Source organism: Miscanthus floridulus, chromosome 19 (assembly GCF_019320115.1).
Source record: "Miscanthus floridulus cultivar M001 chromosome 19, ASM1932011v1, whole genome shotgun sequence".
Lineage (NCBI taxonomy): Eukaryota > Viridiplantae > Streptophyta > Magnoliopsida > Poales > Poaceae > Miscanthus > Miscanthus floridulus.
In genome coordinates, this window is record NC_089598.1 from 12,568,954 (window position 1) to 12,576,347 (window position 7,394).

A 7,394-nucleotide genomic window follows, 5' to 3' on the forward strand; every position below is an offset into this window, starting at 1 on the left:
GAAGATCTCCAGCTAGAAAGCTACCCTCACACAGACACAATGGTGATCAAGACAAACATAGCAGCATGGGAGATAAGCAGAGTGTTGATTGACACTAGCAGCTCAGCAGACATCATCTTTGCAAATACCTTTGACCAAATGAAGCTCAGCAGGAATCAACTACAGCCCTCCAAATCCCCTTTGATAGGATTTGGAGGCAAGCAGATACAAGCACTAGGAAAGATATCACTCCCAGTGTCGTTTGGAACCCAAGCAAATGCTAGAACCGAATACATAACCTTCGACATCGTCGATCTGTATTACCCATACAATGCCATCTTGGGCAGAGGATTCATAACCAAATTCAATGTAGCCCTGCATATGGCCTACCTGTGCATGAAAATACTAGCACTCCATGGTATTATCATAGTCCGAGGCAGCTAGAAAGAAGCAAGAAACATAGAAAAAGCAATCTACAGAGCCTAAAGAAACATCAATGCAGTCCAGTCGGCAGACAAAGAACTAGAGCCTCCGGATATGCCCAGAGGAAAAACAGATATGGCAGATCAAGAGGAGTCAAAGCTGATCCCTCTAGAAAAGGAGTTACCAGATAGAAAAGTAACAACCAGCTTAGAGTTGAGCAAGGCAGAGGAGCAAGAGCTCATGGAAACTCTAGTAAAAAACAAAGACATCTTTGCCTGGTCAGCCTCCGACCTCCAGGGAGTCAGCAGGGACATCATACAGCATGGACTAGATATCAATGAAAACATGAGGCCAAGAAAGCAGAAATAGAGAAAAATGTTAGAGGACAGAATCATGGCAGCAAAGGCGAAGGTGCAAAGATTGCTAGATGCAAAAGTCATCAGGGAAGTCAAGTATTCAGAATGGCTCGCAAACGTAGTATTGGTACCAAAGAAGAATGGCAAAATGAGAATGTGCATAGATTTCACAGATCTGAACAAAGCTTGCAAAAAAGACCCTTTCCCATTGTCAAGAATAGATGCCTCCATCGACAAGGCAGCCAGATGCCAGAGGTTTTCTCTCCTCGACTGTTTCTCTGGGTATCACCAAATCTGGATGAAAAAGAAGACGAAGACAAGACAAGCTTCACCACCCCATTCGGGACATACTGCTACACTAGAATGCCGGAGGGCCTAAAAAATGCCAGAGCAACCTTTGCCAGAATGACAAAGGAGGTTTTGGGCTCACAACTAGATAGAAACATCATAGCCTACGTCGACGACATAGTGGTCATGAGCAAGAATAAGGATGAACATGTCTCCGACTTACAGGAGACCTTCGCCAACCTAAGGGCAGCTGGCCTCCGCCTCAACCCAGAAAAATGTATATTTGGAGTTACAAAAGGGAAGATGCTTGGATACATCATAAGTAGCGAAGGCATCAAAGCGAACCCAGACAAAACGAGAGCAATAATGACAATGACAGAACCCAAAAACAAGAAAGAAGTGCAAAAGTTGACAGGAAGAATAGCAGCGCTCAACAGATTCATCTCAAAGGCAGCAGAATGTAGCCTACCCTTCTTCCAAGCCCTGAGGGGCGGAGACAACTTCGAGTGGGGGTCCAAGCAGCCGGAGGCATTTCATAACTTGAAAGAGCATCTAGCAAACTCACTGGTAGTCTCCGTCCCAAAATCAGACAGCCCTCTATTGCTATATGTGGCGGCCTCCGACCATGCAGTCAGCGCAGTCTTAGTCCACGAGCTAGAAAAGGAATCAGGCAAAACTCAAAAGCCAGTTTATTTTATCTCAGAAGCATTGTCCGGAGCCAAGCTAAACTACTCTGAGGTAGAAAAAATTGCCTACGCAATACTGACAGCATCAAGAAAGCTAAAGCATTATTTCCAAGCCCACGAAATCTTAGTTCCAACATTGCTGCCACTGCAAGACTTGCTCAGAAACAAAGAAGCCTCCGGCAGAATAGGCAAATGGGCTACAGAGCTATCACAGTTTGGTATCTCCTATGTCCCCAGAACAACAATCAAATCACAAGCACTAGCCGATTTTGTAGCAGATTGGACACCTCCGATAGATCCCAAGGTACAACCAACCACTCAAGGCTAGATAGCATTCACGGATGGAGCCTGGGGCCAAGCCGGAGCAGGAGCCTCCACCATCCTAACGGCACCCTCCGGCGTCAGACTGAAATACGCAGCAAGGCTAGAGTTCAAATCAACAAATAACATAGCAGAATATGAAGGCCTGATCCTAGCGCTCAGTAAAGCAAAGGCCCTAGGGGCCAAAACATTGATAGTCAAAATAGATTCTTAAGTGGTTACTGGCCAAGTAGAGAAAGAATACATAGCAAGAGAGCCAGAACTCATCAAATACCTATCCGTTGTCAGAAACTTGGAGCGGAGATTCGAGGGCTTCACCCTGAAGTACATCCCGAGATCAGAAAATGCAGAGGCAGATGAACTAGCTAAAGCGGCGGCAAACAACCTGCCACTACCACCAAACACTTTTTACCAGACCCTGAAGTCTTTGGCTACTGTGGAGACATCTAAGACACCTAAGCCCATACTACACATGCAAAATGAAGATTGGAGAAAGGCGATAACAGAATTCTTAGAAGACAAAACCGCCGAAGAAGATGAAGCAAAAGCAGCAAGAATATAGGCCAGGGCAAGAAATTACACAATCATAGATGGTGTACTGTACAAGAAAGGAGTAGTCCAGCCTCTCCTCAAATGCATATCGCAGAGCAATTCAAGAAATACACTCAGGAATTTGCGGGTCGCACATTGGCTCTAGAGCATTATTAGCAAAGGCAATAAGGCAAGGCTTTTATTGGCCAACACACATACAAGACGCAGAGCAGACAGTCAGAACATGCCAAGCATGCCAAACATTCTCTCTAGGGTAGTCAAAACCATTGTCGGAGACCCAGCTTATACCTCCGACATGGCTGCTACAAAGATGGGGTATGGACCTGGTCGGCCCATTACCACCATCCCAAGGAGGAAATAGATTCACAGTAGTGGCAGTAGAATATTTTACAATATGGATAGAAGCAAAGCCGCTAGCGAAGATAACCTCAGAAACCATCCGAAAATTCTTCTGGCAAAACATCATTTGCAGATTCGTTGTACCGAGGATTCTGACAGTAGACAATGGAAAACAATTTGATTCAGAGAACATCAAAGAATTCCACAAAAGCATTAGGACAAAACTAGCCTTCGCCTTAGTATACCACCCAGAGTCCAATGGTGCTGTGGAAAGAGCAAACAAAATAGTGTTTTCAGCAATATCAAAAATATTGCTGGGCCTACGCAAAGGAAAATGGGTAGATGAATTACCCAGAGTGATTTGGTCACACAATACATCTTTCTCAAGAACAATAGTGTCAATACGGGACCCACAGGATACCCCGCAAGGGAGAGAGAAGATCTAGTTCAACTAGGATTCTTCCCATGTAAATCTTAGTAGTAGAACTATCAAGTAATCCTACTAGAAAATCTCATTGTAAACCGACTAGGACTCTGGCCTCCTGACTATATAAAGGAGGACAATGCTCCTATCAAAAAAAGAACAGAGCAGATCATAATCAATCCAACGCAAAGGCTAAGGCCAACTAGACGTAAGGTTATTACTCGATCTACGATCGAGGGCCTAAACCAGGATAAATCGGCTGTCTCTTGCGTAAACCATTGAGTTCGGCATACGCCGAAGCCCGAACATACTGCCCTGGGTACCCCCGTGGCAGGCTATCGGTGGTAAAACATCGACAGCTGGCGCGCCAGGTAGGGGCTTTCGGTGACTTTGCTTTCGAGAGCTCAATGGACCTCGACAACATAATTTTCCCGACAGGATCAACTTTCATCTTTGGCTCATGGATCTACGAGGCAGACAACAACGGCAAGCTTCAAAGCCATCTCCTCGAAGATCCAGATCATCTAAAAGAAGTTCCTATTTCAACAACTGCAACGGATCAGCTCACTAGAAGATTCGCGCAGCTCATAGTATCCGAGTCAAATCGGATTTCACGACCACTCGTATCCAATTCGAATTCAAGCTCCAAGGCGAAGTTTTATCCGAGTGCTTTCAAGAAACCGAGTTCTTTTTTGGTAAGATTCCAGAGCACAACCCAAAACAACTCGGATTACCCCCAGAATTCTCTCAAGAAGTCGAGTTCTTTTCCATTTGGGCTCGACAACATGACAAAATCCTATCAGGGACAGGTCGAAAGATTTTTCAATCCAAGATTCGGGATACCACTGATAGGAGCTCAGGAGGGTCTCATGCTAATGATAACATCGCAGGACTGTATCATCCACTGGCCGGATTCCGTTCCTAAGGGTAGCGGAACCCAACTAGTCGGCACAACAACAACAACTATTTTACCTTACCAAGAAGGAGACTCGATCTACGACACCGAGGCATCCACTAAAGTTATCAGCGACTCCGACAGCATGAAAACTAACGCCAATAACAGAATGACTCATGCACGAGAAGTGCTCATGGTTCGACGACCGCGATCACCATTAAATCCCCCGGAAGCACCCGATGTCAGATCATCAGATGAATCAGAATCCAACATATCACCCTTTTCCCAGGGCTACGACGGAGAAACAGATAGTCAGAAACAAGCTAGAGAAAGAAAAAACAAGTTGAAGCAAGGGCGCCAACACCGTGCTAGGCAGCGTAGGGAAGCTTGGATCAGATACGAGTTAGAATTGGCTGAGTACGACAAAAGAAAATCGCAACGAGAAGTCGAAGGAAGACGCACGGTGAATACGCCTTACGATAAGATTCAAGAAGCATTAGAAGAACTCGGAGCAACTTCGCATGCTGGTGAGAAGTATGAACAGCTCCAGGACTTGCTCCGATCAACAATCCCGAGAATGCATGAAGAGAAAGCTCAATCAAGACTACCCGCTAGATCAACAACCCACCGGCAAGAAGATCAAAATCAAAGGAAATCCGCTTTCGAAAGACTTGGGCCGGGTGGAAGCCATGACGGAGGAAGTAGGAAGGAACATAATCAAGGCCACCGATTTGAACAACTAAGGAAGACTAGGAGCAGGGTACCTACCCAGACAACCTCGCAAGATTGTTCCCATCAGAACAATAGTTGGCCAGAGGAAGGCGCCGAATCTGAATTCAAAGAAACCAAGGCACACAACAGGTTCCCCTACTTCGCGAACAGGCTCGCATTGGTGCGATTACCTCACAAATTCAAACCGTCTAATCACTCCAAGTATGATGGCAAAACTGAACCAAAGCAATGGCTCAGAATATATTCACAATCAATTGAACTAGCCGGAGGAGACGACGATATCAAAACCCTTTTCTTCCCCATGGCACTGGAGGCCATGCCCCTCCAATGGTTCGATAAACTAAATCCAGGATCTATCAGAAATTGGGAGGATTTGCAAAGAGCTTTTTGTGAGAATTTCACAGGAATCATTACACACCCAATCACTCATGCGGAACTAAAAGGACTCAAGCAAAAGGGAGGTGAAAGTCTTAGAAACTACTATCGATGATTCGGCGAACTACGAGCTCAAGTGCATGACATAACCGAACGAGAAGTAATTGAAGCTTTCTCTCATGGAATCATGGCTAGATGGCAATTTCAAGACTTCTGCAAAGAAAATCCGAGAAACAATGAAGAATTCAGACGTACAGTAGAAAAGATGATTACTGCAGAAGAAAAAACGCGAGAGAGGTTCCCAGACAGAAGCAACAAGACAACCCGGACAAGCAAAATCACCGAAATAGCAGACATCAAGAAAGAAAACGTAGACCAGATAATACTGTGGCAATGGCCGACAAATCAAAGAAGTTTCCCAAACCTAGAAGATATGATAACATTGAAAACATACGTTGCCCATTGCACCCTAGTGGGAGGCACACCATCGGAAATTGCTACACTTTCAATAATCGATACACAAGAAAAGATAGTAAGGAAAACACCAAAGAGGACAATCAGAAAAGAGAAGAAGACAACCACGAGGACAAAGGATTCCAAAAACCCAGGGGAATGGTAGCAGTGATTTTCTCAGGGGCTCCGGATTGCGGAAGCAAACATCAAGAAAAACTAGCACTGCGGACCATTATGACAGCAAAACCGGCTACACCAAGATACCTCAATTGGTCACAGTATCCTATCCAATTTACCAGAGAAGACCAATGGACTAGCGTGGGAAACACAGGCCATTATCCACTGGTTCTAGATCCAACTATTGCTGGTATGACCGTCACCAAAGTACTAATCGATGGAGGAGCTGGACTTAACATCATCTTTTCAGAAACTCTAAGGAAAATGGGACTACAACTCGCCGGGATGATTACGCCAATAAGCACACCTTTTTACGGAATAGTACCCGGCAAAGCAGCCATGCCACTCGGACAAATTACTTTACCTGTTACCTTTGGAACTCCTTCAAACTACCGAACAGAGTTTATCAAATTTGAAGTCACCGACTTTGATTCATCATATCATGCAATCCTCGGACGTCCAGCACTGGCCAAATTCATGGCAATACCACATTATCCGTACTTACTGCTTAAGATGCCAGGACCCAATAGTATCCTTTCTCTTCGAAGCGATTTAAAGCGCGCTTTTGACTGCGACGTTCAGGCGATCCAAATTGCAGCTAAAGCGCAAGCCGACAATGGAAGAAAAGAAATAGCCGCAATCGCTGCAGAAACAAGCCAAGAAGAATTAGAAATACCGGCTAAAAAGCCCAGCATCATCGCACCACCAAAAGAAGCCGACGTCAAGCAAATCGACTTAGGCACAGGCGATACCTCCAAGACAGCAACTATCAGTGCTCACCTCTCGGCAAAATAGGAACTTGCGCTCACCAACTTTCTTCGGGACAACAAAGATATCTTCGCTTGAAAGCCAGCCAACATGCTAGGAGTCCCAAGGGAGTTGGCTGAGCACAGAATTGATGTTAACAAAAGCTCCAAACCTGTAAAACAACGGCTATGACGATTCTCACCCGACAAGAAGGCAGCAATTAAAAAGGAAATAACAAAACTGATGGCAGCCGGATTCATTAAGGAGATCCTTCATCCAGATTGGCTAGCAAACCCGGTCCTTGTACAGAAGAAAAACACGGACGAGTGGCGTATGTGCGTCGATTACACAGATCTCAACAAACATTGCCCAAAAGATCTGTTCGGGCTACCACGCATTGACCAGATAGTTGACTCGACAGCAGGATCTGCGCTATTATCTTTTCTCGATTGCTATTCAAGATATCACCAGATCGCACTAAAAGAAGAAGACCAGAGCAAGACATCTTTCATCACACCGTTTGGTGCCTACTGCTACAAGACCATGTCGTTTGGACTAAAGAATGCTGACGCCACGTACCAAAGAGCTATCCAGACTTGCCTTGGGAATCAAATCAGTGAAAATGTGGAGGCATACATGGATGATGT